At 51.0% G+C, this 19,306-nt stretch overlaps 1 long non-coding RNA gene across 1 annotated transcript; it reads right to left on the reverse strand.

The window, feature by feature from the left end:
• Nucleotides 1-312: 312 nt before the first annotated feature.
• LOC137460607 (uncharacterized) lies at nucleotides 313-5,510 on the reverse strand. Its single transcript, XR_010992939.1, has 7 exons — nucleotides 5,424-5,510; nucleotides 4,948-5,073; nucleotides 3,420-4,611; nucleotides 2,858-2,983; nucleotides 1,299-1,407; nucleotides 823-948; nucleotides 313-486 (listed from the first exon to the last, which is right to left on the reverse strand). It is a non-coding gene; the product is annotated as an uncharacterized lncRNA (long non-coding RNA).
• Nucleotides 5,511-19,306: the final 13,796 nt, after the last annotated feature.

Here is a 19,306-nt window from a genome sequence, read left to right on the forward strand (position 1 = left end):
AGGTTTCAGCAGCAACACAGACCATTTACAGAGTTCAGCGGCAACACTTTCACTTTACAGAGTTCAGCGGCAACACTTTCACTTTACAGAGTACAACGGCAACACAGTCTGTTTACAGAGTTCACCGGCGATACTGTCAGTTTACAGAGTTCAGCGGCGACACTGTCAGTTTACAGAGTTCAGCGGCGACACTGTCAGTTTACAGAGTTCAGCGGCGACACTGTCAGTTTACAGAGTTCAGCGGCGACACTGTCAGTTTACAGAGTTCAGCGGCGACACTGTCAGTTTACAGAGTTCAACCGCCACACAGTCCACTTACAGAGTTTGGCGGTAACACAGTCCGCTTACAGAGTTCAACAGCAACGCTGTCCACTTACAGAGTTCAGCGGCAACGCTTTCAGTTTACAGAGTTCGGCGGCAACACGGTTTGTTACCGCTGAGCGTGGGAAGGAGCTTAGCCAGCTTCTGTTCAGAAGGCTTTCCATTCTAATAAAAGACAGAAAACCAGACACGCCCAAGTCAGTGAATACTTAATAACCCTACAACGCACGCAAAGGAAAAAGCGTTCCTTGCATATTAGACAGACACGCTGCAAGCTTACGTATTCCGCAACCCCGTGGAGCTCGTTTCAAAGCCCCTTTTCGGGCAGATGAATACCACACTTCCACACCTCTTAAACAAGAGGGCCGTGGAGCTGGAGGAGAGGGGTCAGGGTTAGCTGGCCTACTAGGGGTCATAATCCCCTCCAAGAACATACAGGCATTTCAAACCTTCTAGGTTGATACAGAAGAACCCCAGAGAGCAGAAGAGGCTTGGACTTACCTGGAGGGGAACCCAAGGACATCCAAAAAGCCGAGCAGAGAGCCGACCTCAACGGAGCCACCGAGGGGAACTGAGCCCGGCCGAGCCCAGTCTAAAGTAGCCGGGCTTGACGGAGCCGACATCCTTCTAGGGAAAGAAAATTGTCTCTCTTTACTGACCGGTCCTACACATACAATTACTAGCCACACGCCCGTTGACAACTTTCGCTTCGTCCGTCTCTGGCCACGCTCCTCGCGAAGACGTGGAACCACAGATCAGGACTCCCGCTCGCTTTGTAGCTATTTTCTACGTCTCAGTCGTGCCCGCTCTCACTCGCACGCTCAAAGCATCAACAGAGTGTCAAACATAGCAGGAACCTCCCCTGCCTCCACACAAGCCATCCTACAATTCATTACATCCCTAAGGGACACAGCGTTCGGCAGCCCCGCAGTTTGTTAGCTTACAGCGTTCAGCAGCCCCACAGTTTGTTAGCTTACAGCGTTCGGCAGCCCCACAGTGAGTTTACAGCATTCGGCAGCAACACAGTTTGTTACCGCTGTGCATGGGAAGGAGCTCAGACAGCTTCTGTTCGGAAGGCTTTCCAGTCTAATAAAAGAAAGAAAAACAGACACGCCCAAATCAGTAAATATTTAATAACCCTACAACACACGCAAAGGAAAAAGCACTCCTTGTGTATGACACGGACGCGCTGTAAGCTTACGTATTCCAGAACCCCGTGTAGCTCATTTCAAAGCCTCTTTTCAGACACATGAATACCACACTTCTACACCTCGTTAAAAAAGAGAGCTAGGGAGTTGGAGGAGAGGGGTCAGGGTGAGCTGGCCTCCTAGGGGTCTTAATCCCCTCCAAGACCATGCAGGCATTTCAAACATTCCAGGTTGATACAGAAGAACCCCAGAGAGCAGCAGAGGCATGGACTTACCTGGAGGGGAACCCAAGGACATCAAAAAAGCTGAGCAAAGAGCCAACCTTGGCAGAGCTTGGCACCACCAAGCCCCACCTAGCCCGGTCTAAAGTAGCCAGGCTTGACGGAGCCACCATCCTTCTAGGGAAAGAAAATTGTCTCTCTTTACTGACCGGTCCTACACATACAATTACTAGCCACACGCCCGTTGACAACTTTCGCTTCGTCCGTCTCTGGCCACGCTCCTCGCGAAGACGTGGAACCACAGATCAGGACTCCCGCTCGCTTTGTAGCTATTTTCTACGTCTCAGTCGTGCCCGCTCTCACTCGCACGCTCAAAGCATCAACAGGGTGTCAACCATAGCAGGAACCTCCCCTGCCTCCACACAGGCCATCCTACAATTCATTACGTCCCTAAGAGACACAGGGTTTAGGACCGACACAGTCAGTTTACAAGGTTCAGCGGCAACACTGTCAGTTCACAGGGTTCAACAGCAACACCATGAGTTTACAGGTTTCAGCAGCAACACAGACCGTTTACAGAGTTCAGCGGCAACACTTTCACTTTACAGAGTTCACCGGCAACACTGTCAGTTTACAGAGTTCAGCGGCGACACTGTCAGTTTACAGAGTTCAGCGGCGACACTGTCAGTTTACAGAGTTCGGCGGCGACACTGTCAGTTTACAGAGTTCGGCGGCGACACTGTCAGTTTACAGAGTTCAGCGGCAACACGGTTTGTTACCGCTGAGCGTGGGAAGGAGCTTAGCCAGCTTCTGTTCAGAAGGCTTTCCATTCTAATAAAAGACAGAAAACCAGACACGCCCAAGTCAGTGAATACTTAATAACCCTACAACGCACGCAAAGGAAAAAGCGTTCCTTGCATATTAGACAGACACGCTGCAAGCTTACGTATTCCGCAACCCCGTGGAGCTCGTTTCAAAGCCCCTTTTCGGGCAGATGAATACCACACTTCCACACCTCTTAAACAAGAGGGCCGTGGAGCTGGAGGAGAGGGGTCAGGGTTAGCTGGCCTACTAGGGGTCATAATCCCCTCCAAGAACATACAGGCATTTCAAACCTTCTAGGTTGATACAGAAGAACCCCAGAGAGCAGAAGAGGCTTGGACTTACCTGGAGGGGAACCCAAGGACATCCAAAAAGCCGAGCAGAGAGCCGACCTCAACGGAGCCACCGAGGGGAACTGAGCCCGGCCGAGCCCAGTCTAAAGTAGCCGGGCTTGACGGAGCCGACATCCTTCTAGGGAAAGAAAATGCTCTCTCTTTACTGACCAGTCCTACACATACAATTACTAGCCACACACCCATTCACAACTTTCGCTTCGTCCGTCTCTGGCCACGCTCCTCACGAAGACGTGGAACTGCAGATCGGGACTCCCGCTCACTTCGTAGCTATTTTCTACGTCTCAGTCTTGCACACGCTCCCATTGACAACTTTTGCTTCGTCCGTCTCTGGCCACGCTCCTCGCAAAGACGTGGAAACGCAGATCGGGACTCCCGCTCGCTTCGTAGCTACTTTCTACGTCTCTGCCGTGCCTGCTCTCACCCACACGCTCAAACATAAACAGGGTGTCAAACATAGGAGGAACCTACCCTGCCTCCACACAAGCCATCCTACAATTCATTACATCCCTAAGGGACACAGAGTTCGGCAGCCCTGCAGTTTGTTAGCTTACAGCGTTCGGCAGCCCCACAGTGAGTTTACAGCGTTTGGCAGCAACACAGTTTGTTACCGCTGTGCATGGGAGGAGCGCAGACAGCTTCTGTTCGGAAGGCTTTCCAGTCTAATAAAAGAAAGAAAAACAGACACGCCCAAATCAGTAAATATTTAATAACCCTACAACACACACAAAGGAAAAAGCACTCCTTGTGTATGACACGGACGCGCTGTAAGCTTACGTATTCCAGAACCCCGTGTAGCTCATTTCAAAGCCTCTTTTCAGACACATGAATACCACACTTCTACACCTCGTTAAAAAAGAGAGCTAGGGAGTTGGAGGAGAGGGGTCAGGGTGAGCTGGCCTCCTAGGGGTCTTAATCCCCTCCAAGACCATGCAGGCATTTCAAACATTCCAGGTTGATACAGAAGAACCCCAGAGAGCAGCAGAGGCATGGACTTACCTGGAGGGGAACCCAAGGACATCAAAAAAGCTGAGCAAAGAGCCAACCTTGGCAGAGCTTGGCACCACCAAGCCCCACCTAGCCCGGTCTAAAGTAGCCAGGCTTGACGGAGCCACCATCCTTCTAGGGAAAGAAAATTGTCTCTCTTTACTGACCGGTCCTACACATACAATTACTAGCCACACGCCCGTTGACAACTTTCGCTTCGTCCGTCTCTGGCCACGCTCCTCGCGAAGACGTGGAACCACAGATCAGGACTCCCGCTCGCTTTGTAGCTATTTTCTACGTCTCAGTCGTGCCCGCTCTCACTCGCACGCTCAAAGCATCAACAGAGTGTCAAACATAGCAGGAACCTCCCCTGCCTCCACACAAGCCATCCTACAATTCATTACATCCCTAAGGGACACAGGGTTTAGGACCGACACAGTCAGTTTACAAGGTTCAGCGGCAACACTGTCAGTTCACAGGGTTCAACAGCAACACCATGAGTTTACAGGTTTCAGCAGCAACACAGACCGTTTACAGAGTTCAGCGGCAACACTTTCACTTTACAGAGTACAACGGCAACACAGTCCGCTTACAGAGTTCAACAGCAACGCTGTCCGCTTACAGAGTTCGGCAGCAACACTTTCAGCTTACAGAGTTCGGCAGCACACAGTAGACTTACAGAGTTCGGCGGCAACACGGTTTGTTACCGCTGAGCGTGGGAAGGAGCTTAGCCAGCTTCTGTTCAGAAGGCTTTCCATTCTAATAAAAGACAGAAAACCAGACACGCCCAAGTCAGTGAATACTTAATAACCCTACAACGCACGCAAAGGAAAAAGCGTTCCTTGCATATTAGACAGACACGCTGCAAGCTTACGTATTCCGCAACCCCGTGGAGCTCGTTTCAAAGCCCCTTTTCGGGCAGATGAATACCACACTTCCACACCTCTTAAACAAGAGGGCCGTGGAGCTGGAGGAGAGGGGTCAGGGTTAGCTGGCCTACTAGGGGTCATAATCCCCTCCAAGAACATACAGGCATTTCAAACCTTCTAGGTTGATACAGAAGAACCCCAGAGAGCAGAAGAGGCTTGGACTTACCTGGAGGGGAACCCAAGGACATCCAAAAAGCCGAGCAGAGAGCCGACCTCAACGGAGCCGCCGAGGGGAACTGAGCCCGGCCGAGCCCAGTCTAAAGTAGCCGGGCTTGACGGAGCCGACATCCTTCTAGGGAAAGAAAATTGTCTCTCTTTACTGACCGGTCCTACACATACAATTACTAGCCACACGCCCGTTGACAACTTTCGCTTCGTCCGTCTCTGGCCACGCTCCTCGCGAAGACGTGGAACCACAGATCAGGACTCCCGCTCGCTTTGTAGCTATTTTCTACGTCTCAGTCGTGCCCGCTCTCACTCGCACGCTCAAAGCATCAACAGAGTGTCAAACATAGCAGGAACCTCCCCTGCCTCCACACAAGCCATCCTACAATTCATTACATCCCTAAGGGACACAGCGTTCGGCAGCCCCGCAGTTTGTTAGCTTACAGAGTTCAGCAGCCCCACAGTTTGTTAGCTTACAGCGTTCGGCAGCCCCACAGTGAGTTTACAGCGTTCGGCAGCAACACAGTTTGTTACCGCTGTGCATGGGAAGGAGCTCAGACAGCTTCTGTTCGGAAGGCTTTCCAGTCTAATAAAAGAAAGAAAAACAGACACGCCCAAATCAGTAAATATTTAATAACCCTACAACACACGCAAAGGAAAAAGCACTCCTTGTGTATGACACGGACGCTCTGTAAGCTTACGTATTCCAGAATCCCGTGTAGCTCATTTCAAAGCCTCTTTTCAGACACATGAATACCACACTTCTACACCTCGTTAAAAAAGAGAGCTAGGGAGTTGGAGGAGAGGGGTCAGGGTCTTAATCCCCTCCAAGACCATGCAGGCATTTCAAACATTCCAGGTTGATACAGAAGAACCCCAGAGAGCAGCAGAGGCATGGACTTACCTGGAGGGGAACCCAAGGACATCAAAAAAGCTGAGCAAAGAGCCAACCTTGGCAGAGCCTGGCACCACCAAGAGGAGCTGAGCCCCACCGAGCCCGGTCTAAAGCAGCCAGGCTTGATGGAGCCACCATCCTTCTAGGGAAAGAAAAATGTCTCTCTTTACTGACCGGTCCTACACATACAATTATTAGCCACACACCCGTTGACAACTTTCGCTTCGTCCGTCTCTGGCCACGCTCCTCATGAAGACGTGGAACCGCAGATCGGGACTCCTGCTCGCTTCGTAGCTATTTTCTACGTCTCGGTCTTGCACACGCTCCCCGCACGCTCATAACATCAGTGTCAAACATTTAAAGTACTCTGAGGAACTTCCCCTGATTCCACACAAACCATCCTACAATTCATTAAGATCTCAAGGGATCCATTTCACAGAGCGCACCATTGTTTCACAGAGCGCACCATTGTTTCACAGAGCGCACCATTGTTTCACAGAGCGCACCATTGTTTCACAGAGCGCACCATTGTTTCACAGAGCGCACCATTGTTTCACAGAGCGCACCATTGTTTCACAGAGCGCACCATTGTTTCACAGAGCGCACCATTGTTTCACAGAGCGCACCATTGTTTCACAGAGCGCACCATTGTTTCACAGAGCGCACCATTGTTTCACAGAGCGCACCATTGTTTCACAGAGCGCACCATTGTTTCACAGAGCGCACCATTGTTTCACAGAGCGCACCATTGTTTCACAGAGCGCACCATTGTTTCACAGAGCGCACCATTGTTTCACAGAGCGCACCATTGTTTCACAGAGCGCACCATTGTTTCACAGAGCGCACCGTATGAGCCGCCACAGGGAACCGAGACACGCTGCCCCCTAAGACAAAAAATCAAAGTGAAAAAAAAAAGCCCTCTCTTTATAGATAGTCAAGAATGGTATTAATTGCTATGACAAAAGGCTTTGAAATCACCCCCACTGGATCACTTCCATTAGATGCAAAAACTTCTAAGTTGTAGAAGCACATTCTAAGTAGAACAAAACGGATATTGCAGACATACCTATAAAAGGTGTATGAATTAAAAACCAGGGACCTTCCCTTGTGTGTAATCAGGAAGGCATTTATCATTTTTTTTTTTTTAATTTGTCGTGGACTTACTTGCTCTTTTGTTTTTATTTTGAACGCAAAGCCCTCTGAACAGAGCCCAGCAAAGCTGCTTCCCCATGCACGAAGGCAAGAGAAGCCCCTAACTGGGCTGCCACAATACCTTTCAAGGGGTTCTGATGGCATCTGAGATGGCGCCGAGGAGCCGAGCCGAGGAGCCGAGCCGAGGAGCCGAGCCGAGGAGCCGAGCCGGGCCGCCGAGCCCAGCCGAGCCGAGCCGAGCCCAGCCGAGGAGCCGAGCCGAGCCGAGCCCAGCTGAGGAGCCGAGCCGAGCCCAGCCGAGGAGCCGAGCCAGCCGAGCCCAGCCGAGGAGCCGAGCCTCTTTTCAGACAAATTAATACTGCGCTTCTACACCCAGTTGAACAGGAGATCTATGAAGTTGGAGGGGATGGGTGACAGGGTTAGCTGGCCTCCTAGGGATTTTAATCCCCTCCAAGAACATGCAAGCATTTCCAACAAGCTGAGAGCAGCAGAGGCTGGCACTTACCTAGAAGGGAGTCCAAAGAAACCAGGAAAAATCCGAGCAAAGAGCTGACCTCAGCAGAGCCGGGAACCACCGTGGTGAGCTGAGCCCCACCGAGCAAGGTCTGAAGTAGCCCAGCCTGACAGAGCCACCATCCTTTTAGGCTCTCTCACTTTGCTGACTGGTCCTAGGCATACAATTACTGGCCACACACTCATTTACAATTTTCATGTGTCTCTGGCCATGCTGTCACAGAGACATGGAACCACAGATCATGACTCCAACTCAGTTAGTAGATTTTTCTCTACGTCTCCATTGTGCCCACACTCAACATTGCATTCCAGGTCACCATTTCAACATCTCACCTCTTCATTTCAGAGAACCCCACACCATTGCAGCGTTTCATTTCACAGAGCCCCACACCCTTTCATTTCAGGTCACCATTGCAGCATTTCAGCATTTCAATTCGGAGAGCCCCACGCCATTTCATTTCAGGTCAGCACTGAAGCATTTCATTTCAGAGAGCCCCACACCATTTCACTTCAGGTCAGCATTGCAGCATTTCACCTCTTTTCATTTCAGAGAGCCCCACACCATTTCACTTCAGGTCAGCATTGCAGCATTTCATTTCAGAGAGCCCCACACCATTTCATTTCAGGTCATCATTTCATTTCAGAGAGCCCACCATTTCATTTCAGGACATCATTTCGTTTCAGAAAGCCCCGCACCATTTCATTTCACGTCAGCATTGGAGCAGTTCATCATTTCAGAGAGCCCCGCACCATTTCATTTCAGAGAGCCCCGCACCATTTCATTTCACATCAGCATTGCAGCGCTTCATCATTTCAGAGAGCCCCACACCCTTTCATTTCAGGTCAGCATTGCAGCATTTCATTTCAGAGAGCCCCACACCATTTCATTTCAGGTCATCATTTCATTTCAGAGAGCCCCGCACCATTTCATTTCAGAGGGCCCCGCACCATTTCACTTCAGAGGGCCCCGCACCATTTCACTTCAGAGGGCCCCGCACCATTTCACTTCACATCAGCATTGCAGTGCTTCATCATTTCAGAGAGCCCCACACCATTTCATTTCAGGTCAGCATTGCAGCATTTCACCTCTTTTCAGTTCAGAGAGCCCCACACCCTTTCATTTCAGGTCAGCATTGCAGTATTTCAGCATTTCATTTCACAGAGCCCCACACCATTACATTTCACTTCAGCATTGCAGCATTTCATTTCACAGAGCCCCACACCATTTCATTTCACGTCAGCATTGCAGCATTTCATTTCAGAGAGCCCACCGTTTCATTTCAGGACATCGTTTCATCATTTCATTTCACAGAGCCCCGCACCATTTCATTTCACATCAGCATTGCAGCGCTTCATCATTGCAGAGAGCCCCACACCATTTCATTTCACTTCAGCATTGCACCATTTCATTTCAGAGAGCCCACCGTTTCATTTCAGGTCATCGTTTCATCATTTCATTTCACAGGGCCCCACACCATTTCACTTCAGGTCACCATTGCAGCATTTCACCTCTTTTCAGTTCAGAGAGCCCCACACCATTTCATTTCAGGACAGCATTGCAGCATTTCATTTCAGAAAGCCCACCGTTTCGTTTCAGGACATCGTTTCATCATTTCATTTCACAGAGCCCCACATCATTTCATTTCACATCAGCACTGCAGCGCTTCATCATTTCAGAGAGCCCCACACCATTTCATTTCAGGTCACCATTGCAGCATTTCACCTCTTTTCAGTTCAGAGAGCCCCACACCCTTTCATTTCAGGTCATCGTTTCATCTCGTGACATCCCACACCTGAGCCACCGCATGTCGTCTGTTTCTTAGTTTTTAAATAGAAACCCTTTTCCCCTCCAAACGCACACCAAAACCAAATAAAACAACAATGACCGGTCCTAAACACACAAATAGTGGCCACGCTCCCATTCACAAGTTTCACTTTTAGGTTCTTTTAGCAACTTCCCCTGCTTCCCCACAGACAATCCTACAATACATTACGTTGTTACGGGATCCCCCGATCCCACACGCTTTACCCTTATTCCTCTTTTCTGCCGAGGGGAGCCGAGCCGCCTCTCGCGTCTCTCAGAGCGCTGAGGCAACTCACCCCAAGACTAAAAATCGAACTGAAAATCTCTCCCCTTTATATTGATAGACAATAATGGTATTAATTGCTATTTGAAAAGGTTTTGAAGTCATCCCCACTGGACCTCCTCTATTAGATGCAAATGCTTCTGGAATGCAGAAGCAAATTCTAAAGTAGAGCAAAATAAATGTTGAGAACATACCTACAAAAGGTGTATCAATTAAAAACAGGGGACCTTCCTTTGTGTGTATCAAGGGACATCTGTCTTTATTATTTCTTGTTTTATTTGTTGTGGAATTATTTGTTCTTTGTTTTTAATTTGAATGGAAAGCCCTCTGAACAGAGCTTAGCAAAACTCCTTCCCCCATACACAAGGGCAACAGAGGCCCCTAAGTGGGCTGTTAACACGCCTTTTAAGGGGTTCTGATGGCAACTGAGGTGGGTCTGAGGGTAGCACTGGAGAATTTGGGGCCATATGGAGGGATGTGGGGAGCCTCCAGAAGGCTCCAAGAGAATCTTTTAGTCGGACCTTTAGGGTTACTTGCCGACAGCCAACCACAACAACCAGAACAGCTACTACTACTACGGTGCCTGCCACCAGCCAACCACAACCACGACAACCACCACCACAACAACAAATACTATGGCACCTGCCGCCAGCCAACCACAACCACCGCAACGGTGCCTGCCGCCAGCCAACCACAACCACGACAACTGCCAGAAAAACAGCAACTGCTACGGCGCCTGCTGCCAGCCAACCACAGCAACCACCAGAAAAACAGCAACTATTACGGCGCCTGCCACCAGCCAACCACAACCACGACAAATACCAGAACAACGACGACTACTACGGCGCTTGCCGCCAGCCAACCACAACTAGCCCTAACCATCCCACTAGAATACCCACTGGAGACCCTCCATCGGCATCCACATGCCCCTAAATTCCCTTTGGGTAGCCCCACACCCACCACAGATGCACAGAGACCCCCTTAGGAGAGGTGGCAACACTGACCAGTTAGGGGGCTATCTCATGCTGCTGTGCATGGGAAGCGCCTCAGCCGGCCTCTGTTCAGAAGGTTTTTCATTCAAATTAAAAAAAAAAACAAAAACACACAAACAAAAAAAACCACAAACAACCAAGCCAATGAATATTTAAAAATCCTAGAACACACACAAAGGAAAATCCATTCTTTGTGTATTATAGATATACACTGCAAGTTTACGTAACACAGAACCCCATGTAGCTCATTTCAAAGCCTCTTTTGAGACTAATTCTGTATTTCTACACCTCGTTAAACAGGACAGCTATGGAGTTGGAGGAGGGTCAGGGTTAGCTGGCCACTTAGGGGTTTTAATCCCCTCCAAGAACATGCAGGCATTTCAAATGTTCCAGGCTGATACAGAAGAGCCCCAGAGAGCAGAGGAGGTTGACACTTACCTGGAGGAGAGCCCAAGGAAGCCAGAAAAAAGCTGAGCAAAGAGCCATCCTCAGCAGAGCCGGGCACCACCGAGGGGAGCTGAGTCCCACTGGGCTCAGTCTGAAGTAGTCAGGCTTGCAGAGCCACCATCCTTTCAGGGAAAGAAAATGCTCTCGCTTTGCTGAAAGGTCCTAAACATACAATTACTGGCCACGCTCACATTTAAAATTTTCACTTCGTGTGTCTCTGGCCATGCTTATCACAGAACTGCAGGTCAGGACTCCAACTCGCTTTGGAGATTTTTTTCTACATCTCAACCGTGCCCATGCTCAGCTGCACGCTCCACACAAACTACGTTTCTAACATTTTAAGGTCTTTTAGGAACTTCCCCTGGTTCCACGCAGATAACACTACAATACCTTAAGTTCTCAGGGGATCCCCCTGTTCCCATATGCTTGGCCCCAGCTTCCATTTTGTATAATGCAACACGGTACCACCTTTTCAGCATAGAAAATAAGCAAAAAGCCCTATTATACACACAAAAGAAAATCCACTCTGTATTACGGAAGCACACTGTATACTTATATATTTCAGAACCCCATGTAGCTCATTTCAAAGCCTCCTTTCATACAAATCAATACTATTCTTCTACATCTACTTGAACAGGAGAGCTATGGAGTTGGATGGATTGAGACTCCCTCTCGCTTCATAGTTTTTTGGGTTTTTTTTCCTTCTGTGTCTCGATCGTGCACACTCAGCCACACGCTCTAAACAAGGTTTCTAACATTAAGTTCCTTAGGGAACTATCCCTGCTTCCCCACGGACAATGTCTACAATACTTTAAGTTCTTAGAGGATCTGCCGACCCCATACACTTAACATCTGTAATACTTCAAGTTAAGCAGTACCTGTAATAAAAGAATAACAGAAACAATGCTTATACTACTTTTGGAACTCCCTGGTTCTGACCCAAGAGCTCTTTTACCTCGGACAGCAATTTGCCTCTCCCGTGTAAGGGGTCCCGTTACAGCTTATGCATTGCCCCTTTCCCTTCAAAGCATACGTTTTTCTGCCTGGTGGCCCTTGTCCGTTCCTGCGCTGACCTGAGAGAGTTTAAGGAGCTCTGCCCGAGAAGCCTCGGAGGGGGCACCCGGAGAGATCCCGTTCCTCGGCAGGTCCCGCTGCGGTGGCAAAAAAATGATCTGTGGAAAAAGACAAACTCCACAACTCAAATAAGTTGGAGTTTTACATGCTTTATTACAGTGCTGGACAGACGTGGGATCTCTCCTGAAGCCATGTGCCAAACAACTTCACATGCTCAGGTTATTTCTATAATACAGGAAGTGGTAGTGTTTCAGTGCCAGAAATCTATTGCCTTTTTTTGTGTTTTCTGTGGGTTACTGCATATGTTTTTCATCTTTTTTTTAAAATCAGTCACTTAACTATCCCTTGTTGTTATTTTGCTCCTTTGATGCTCACAGTTTACCATTCTTATTTCATATAAAAGGTTAATCTTTTCCCATGTTAATTCTTATTTTATACAAAAAGGTTAATTTTTCTTATCAGGCTCAGCCAGCCTCCGTTCAGAGGGTTTTCCTTTCACATAAAAAACAATTGACAACAAAATCGATACGTTTTAAAAAGCCACTCTTTGCATACTATAGATACACACTGCACATTTATATATTTGAGAACCCCACGTACCCCATTTCAAAGCCTCCTTTCTTACAAATTAACACTGTAGTATAGATGTTTTACTTACTTTGAGCAGTGCTTTCTGGGCCAGATGTAAGCAGCTGAAGACATTTATTACATTATACAGCAAAGTTATATAGTCTAATCAGAAGGCACACGTGGCACATCTCAGTTGGGCATTTTCTACTGGCATACGTGTAATTAAGGCATACAGTAGGTCGTAACAACAAAACTATTTTAACACGTCCAACCAAACTCTGCCCAGTTTCTCTCCTTCGGTTCCAAAGTGTTTACATTACTCTCAGAGTCAAAGGCAAAACATAGCTTTCTCTGACTTGAGCAAAGGCAAATCTTCCCCATAGTCTTCCAAAGCTATCCCAAAACATCTTCCCACATAATACTATTCTTCTACATCCACTTAAACAGGAGAGCTTCTGGAATGTAAAAGCAAATTCTAGGGAGAGCAAAACAGGGTTTCAAAGCAGAAATATAACATGTGTATCACATAAAAACAGTAGACCTTCCTTTTTGTCTGTCACGGGAGGGGGGGTGCCCTTCTTTGTTTCTTTGGGGTTTTTTTCTTTTTGTTTCTTAGTTTTCAATACAAATGGAAAAACCTTCAAAGAGGGCCCCACTCAGCTGCTCCCCACACACAGGGGCAAGAGAAGCCCCTAACTGGTCAGTGTTGCCACCCCTCTTAAGGGGATCGGTTGGCACCTAAGGTGCACCTGGGGGTATCAAAGGGGAATTTGGGGGCACATAGAGGGATCAGGAGGGCCTCTGGAGAGTCTCCCAAAGGATTAGTTGGATATTTAGGGTTATTTGGACCCCCGCCACAAAGGCCACTACTGCAAAGCTTTCCCCCCACCACCACAACTAACCCTAACCATCCGACTAAAATACCCACAGGAGACCTTCCATTGGTCCCCACATGCCTCTATATTCCCCTTGACTTCCCATTCAAATTAAGAAACTAAAAATAAAACCAGTGATGTTTCTTTTGTGTGTCTTGTGGGGTTTTTTAGTTTGCAAATAAGAGTCATTTCAAAGCCTTTTTGCATCCACATTACTACTGTTCTGCAATCTCTCGATTAAGAGCACAGCTTTTTCTCTGCTGGAATACCTCAGACTAACATGGTGAGGGGTCTGGATAACAAGCCTTACGAGGAGTGGCTGAAGGAACTGGGACTGTTTAATCTGCAGAAGAGGAAGCTGAGGGAATTAAGGTATGGTCTGGCTTCAGCTCTCAACTAGTTCCACATTGAGCAAGGACAGCTTGTACTCACAGAAGGCACTGGCTGCTTGGGTTCAAGGTTCCTGCAGAGCTCAGGCTATCTCTCTTGATTAGTGAGGTCGTCCTGTCACCTAGGCAGAGAGAAGAAAATGCAGCTATGAAATTAGACCACTGGAATCGTGAGACTCGTTCTGTGTGCGACTCCAGGAGAATCCAAACCTAACCTTGGAGCTGCCCTGAAGAGCTCCTCATAGCTTGAGGAGTACCAGAGCAGGAACAATTCCCAAAAGGTTTTCACTGCATTCCTAGGGCACTTGAAGGATTGCCCTGGCTGTAGTTAATACCTAGAAATTCCTCTCAAAATCTTTGCAGCACAGCAAGGAAATTGAGGGATGGGAAGGCAATATGTACTTACACGTTAGGCAAGAATTGGCTTTGCAAACTAATCTCTCTAACTGTTGGATATGCACTGAACTTCCTCGAGGCCAAATGAGGACCCCTTTATTTGGGGAAGCCTCAATGAATTGGACTTGGGGGGCATCAGACTGGGTGATTACATCTGAGAGTACCTTCCACAATTGTCAGCATGGGAAAGATAGCTCAGAAAGCCTGGGTCCAAAGTTTGACTTAAGAAAATATAGTATAGGAATATACTGTTGGCTGTGAGAAAGGGGGGAACTGATGAACAGAAAAGTCTCATTAACAGAACCACAGAGTTGATAAGAATTTTCCGCTTGTTAGCTGAAATGCTGGGACGCAGGGAGGGGGAGAGGGGCTGGCAGACAGCCTTTGGATAGAGAAGGAATAACAGGATTTGTCAGTGATTCACTTCTGTTAGTCTTGGACAAGATACTCTTTTGTATAAGACAAAGGCCACCTGCATGATATGTATCTATCTAAAAGAGCAGAAGTATAAGCTTTGTATAGATAGGAAGCATCTGGATCTCTGTCATTATAGACAGATAACATTTTGTATAAAAGTTTGCCCAAACCTCTCTGAAGACACACAGCTCTTTTGAAATGATCCTACCTGTGTCAGGCGCCAGAATAGAAGCACGATACAAGAGACTTACTGAGTCTCTTGTGTGTCTTTCTCTAAGTCATTATCAACGCTGTTTGCAGCACAAACCCAAACCCAAACCCACCCCGAGACACCCCCAGCTCCCACGGGAGCATGCAGAGACCTCCCAAAGGGTCCGACGGAGGTGCCCAGCTGCCTCTCCACGACCCTCGATCCTTTCAGATGGCCCCACGAGAACTTTACGTATCCCCAGACCCTTTTAGGTGTCCCCAGACCTCCTCCGTCACCCCCAAAAGCCCTGCCGATGGCCCCAGACCACCTTCAGACGCCGGAAGGAACACACCTGGGAGTCCCGGGCCGGCAGCGACACCGGAAACCTCACTGCAAGCTCCCCGAATGCGCCAGCACCCCTTGCCCCGCCAAAGGACGGCGGTTCGCAGGCACCCTGGGGCACAGAACGGCGTCAGGCGCCGAATCAGGGCTCTCCGCGACCGCTCCGGCTCCAAAGCTGCTCAGCGCGGTGCCCGCCCCCCCGGCCAGAAAAGCGGGGCACAGCCCGCGAGGAGGGCGCGTGCGCTGGACCGGACCCGCTGCGGCGCAGGCGCCGTATCCATAACGACTACCGGGACGCTGCCCCTCAGGCGTGAGCAGAGCCGGGCTAGGGCGCAGGCGCAGGATCCATAGCGACCACCGGGACGCTGCCCCCCTGGCACCAGCAGAGCCGGGCTAGGGCGCAGGCACCGGATCCATAGCGACCATCGGGACGCTGCCCCCCTGGCGCCAGCAGAGCCGGGCTAGGGCGCAGGCACCGGATCCATAGCGACGCTCGAGTCAAGCTCTCCGCTCTTCCCCTAAGAATTTTCGAGCATTCAGCGCAGTTAGGCTGCAGAAATTAGCTCCCCCGGGGCGGCACACGCCGCGGCACGGCTGCACTGCCGGCCGTTACACACCGGGTAGCAGCATTGAGCTCCCACGGGGCCTCTGGGTACGGCTGAGGCAGCAGCCACGACCCCCGCAGAGCCCCGCCGGCCAAGCTGGGACACACACCCCCCCCCCCCCCCTCCGCAAAAGCCCCGCGCTACCCCGCCGGTGGCCACCCACCCAAGCCCCGCGCAGCTCCAGCGGCTGCTATAGAGAAACTCCACAAAGCAGCAGAGACTGGCACTGACCTGGGACACAGCAGAAGAGCTCCAACCTCTACCAGCCACAACCCTGCACTGAGCCATTTTAAAGCATCTGGCGCCATGTTGTTGAGGGCGGTGCCATGCTGGGGGGTGGGGTTCAGGCTGGGGGGCGGTGACACGCTGGGGGGGGCGGCGCCAAGCTGGAAGGGGGCGGTGCCACGCTGGGGGGGCGGTGCCACGCTGGGGGAGGGTGGTGCCACGCTGGAGGGGGGCGGTGCCACGCTGGAGGGGGGCGGTGCCTGCGTTGTCACCTCACGCTCAGCTTTCCATGGGTTTTATTCCCCTCCAAGGCAACACGTTGAGTTCTGAGCAGCTGAGGAGCCCTGGGGAACACCTGTACAGAAATGTTCCTCCAAGAGCTGTCAGAAAAACGTTCGTTCCCCCAGCAGGCAGCTCTGGCTTCAGAGCAAAAGCCTTCTGTGATCATTCTGTTTAGCTCAGCACCAGCTGCAGCCGTCAGTATTACCAAACTACACAGTAATGGCCTCCTCCCGGTGCCCTCCCGGTCCCAACAGTTTTCTCCCACCAAAGGACTGGGAGAGAACTGGAAGCAACTGGGAAGAAACTGGGAGGGACTGGGAGGGCACGAGGTGGAATCTGGGAGGGAAGGAGGAGGAAACTGTCAAGAGACTGAAAGAAAACTGGAAGGAAACTGGTAGAGACTAAGAGGTAGTGGAGGCTCAAGTGGGAGGCACTGGGGAGAACTGTGAGAGAGCTCCAAAGGAACTGGAAGGGACTGGGAACAACTGGGAAAAAAGTCCCAAAGAGGATCCTAAATGGGCCCAAATGGCCCCAAAGTAAACAGAGCCCAAACTGGGGTGATCTGGACCAATGGAGCCAGTGGAAGCACTTCCCACCTAAACTGCACTGACCAAAGAGAGCGCGGCTCTGCTTTCCCACTCCGGGAAATCTGCCACGCTGCAAGATGAGAAGGAGACTGGGAGGGATTGAGCTTCTCCAGCACAGAGGCGAGCGTCCTTCTGTCTCGCACTTCAAGGCTGTTTACTGCAGTCAGCTCTTCTTTATCATCAGACCGTTCTTCCATCGTCAGCAGCCTGTTGTTCTTTCCTGTCCTGAAACCTTCCATAGATACTTTCTGCTTTCCTCCAGGCAGAGTCCAAGGGCATGATATTGAACACATCCAAGTGCCAGGTTCTACACATTACCACAACAACCCCAGGCATTGCTACAGGCTGGGGTCAGACTAGCTGGAGAGGAACCAGGCAGAAAGGGACCTGAGGGTGCTGGTTGACACCAGCTGAACATGAGCCAGCAGTGTGCCCAGGTGGCCAAGAAGGCCAAATACATCCTGGCCTGCATCAGGAACAGTGTGGCCAGCAGGAGCAGGGAGGTCATTCTGCCCTGTGCTCAGCACTGGTCAGGCCACACCTTGAGTTCTGTGTCCAGTTCCTGGGCCCCTCAGTTTAGGAAAGATGTTGAGATGCTGGAAGGTGTCCAGAGAAGGGCAACAAAGCTGGGGAGGGGTCTGGAGCACAGCCCTGTGAGGCAAGGCTGAGGGAGTTGGGGTTGCTTAGCCTGGAGAAGAGGAGGCTCAGGGGAGACCTTCTTGCTCTCTACAACTACCTGAGGGCAGGTTGTAGCCAGGTGGGGGTTGGTCTGTTCACCCAGGCACCCAGTACCAGAACAAGAGGACACAGTCTCAAGCTGTGCCAGGGGAGGTTTAGGCTGGAGGTGAGGACAAAGTTCATCCCAGAAAGAGAAATTGGCCATTGGAATGTGCTGCCCAGGGAGGTGGTGGAGTCCCCATCCCTGGAGGTGTTCCAAAAAAGAACTGGATGTGGCACCTGGAGCCATGGTTTAATTGTGAGGAGGGGATAGGGATGCAGACATAGGAGGGAATTGATGAAATCTGAGGTCTCTTCAAACCTGGCTGATTATGTGAGACTGAGAGGTACGAGGAGGAACTGGGGGTTACTGGGAAGTACTAGAAGGTACTGGGAGGCTGTGGAAGGACTCTGGGGGGGGAGGGTTACTGGGGGGGAGTGAGGGGCACTGGGGAATTCTAAGGGTTAACTGGGAGGTACTGGGAAGGGCTCTACATGGCACTGGGAAGAACTCAGAGACTGTGGAAAGACTTTGGGGCAGTCTGGAGGGGCTCAGGGGGGCACTGGGGGTCATGGGGAGATACTCCCAGTGCTCCCCCAGTTGTCTCCCAGTTCCTCCCAGGGACCCCTAGTGCTCCCAGTTGGGTTCCCACTGCTTCCAGTTGTGTCCCAGGGCTCCAGCAATGCCTCCACCTGGTCCAGGTATGTCTCCCAGTGCCTCCTGGTCCCTACTGGTCTCCTCCCATACTGGGATAGGAGTAGAAGGGATTCGGAGGTACTGGGAGGGACAGGAATAAACAGGGAGGGACTGGGAGGGGACTGGGGAGGGAGTGGGACAATGTCGGAGGGGACATGGATGGACAGGGAGGGGACATAGTGGGAATGGACTGGGAGGGGACTTTCACAGATGTCTCCCAGTTTTGTCCCAGTTGGGTTCCTGCTGCTTCCAGTTGTCTCCCAGGACCCTTGATCCTTTCAGATGGCCCCACGAGAACTTTACATATCCCCAGACCCTTTTAGGTGTCCCCAGACCTCCTCCGTCACCCCCAAAAGCCCTGCCGATGGCCCCAGACCACCTTCAGACGCCGGAAGGAACACACCTGGGAGTCCCGGGCCGGCAGCGACACCGGAAACTGCACTGCAAGCTCCCCGAATGCGCCAGGACCCCTTGCCCCGCCAAAGGACGGCGGTTCGCAGGCACCCTGGGGCACAGAACGGCGTCAGGCGCCGAATCAGGGCTCTCCGCGACCGCTCCGGCTCCAAAGCTGCTCAGCGCGGCGCCCGCCCCCCCGGCCAGAAAAGCGGGGCGAAGCCCGCGAGGAGGGCGCGTGCGCTGGACCGGACCCGCTGCGGCGCAGGCGCCGTATCCATAGCGACCACCGGGACGCTGCCCCCCTGGCGCGAGCAGAGCCGGGCTAGGGCGCAGGCGCCGGATCCATAGCGACGCTCGAGTCAAGCTCTCCGCTCTCCGCTCTTCCCCTAAGAATTTTCGAGCATTCAGCGCAGTTAGGCTGCACAAATTAGCTCCCCCGGGGCGGCACACGCCGCGGTACGGCTGCACTGCCGGCCATTACACACCGGGTGGCAGCATTGCGCTCCCCCGGG

This window comes from Melanerpes formicivorus, unplaced genomic scaffold (assembly GCF_026170545.1).
Source record: "Melanerpes formicivorus ecotype bairdi unplaced genomic scaffold, bMelFor1.0.p_v2 SCAF_676, whole genome shotgun sequence".
In the NCBI taxonomy this organism is placed as follows: Eukaryota; Metazoa; Chordata; class Aves; order Piciformes; family Picidae; genus Melanerpes; species Melanerpes formicivorus.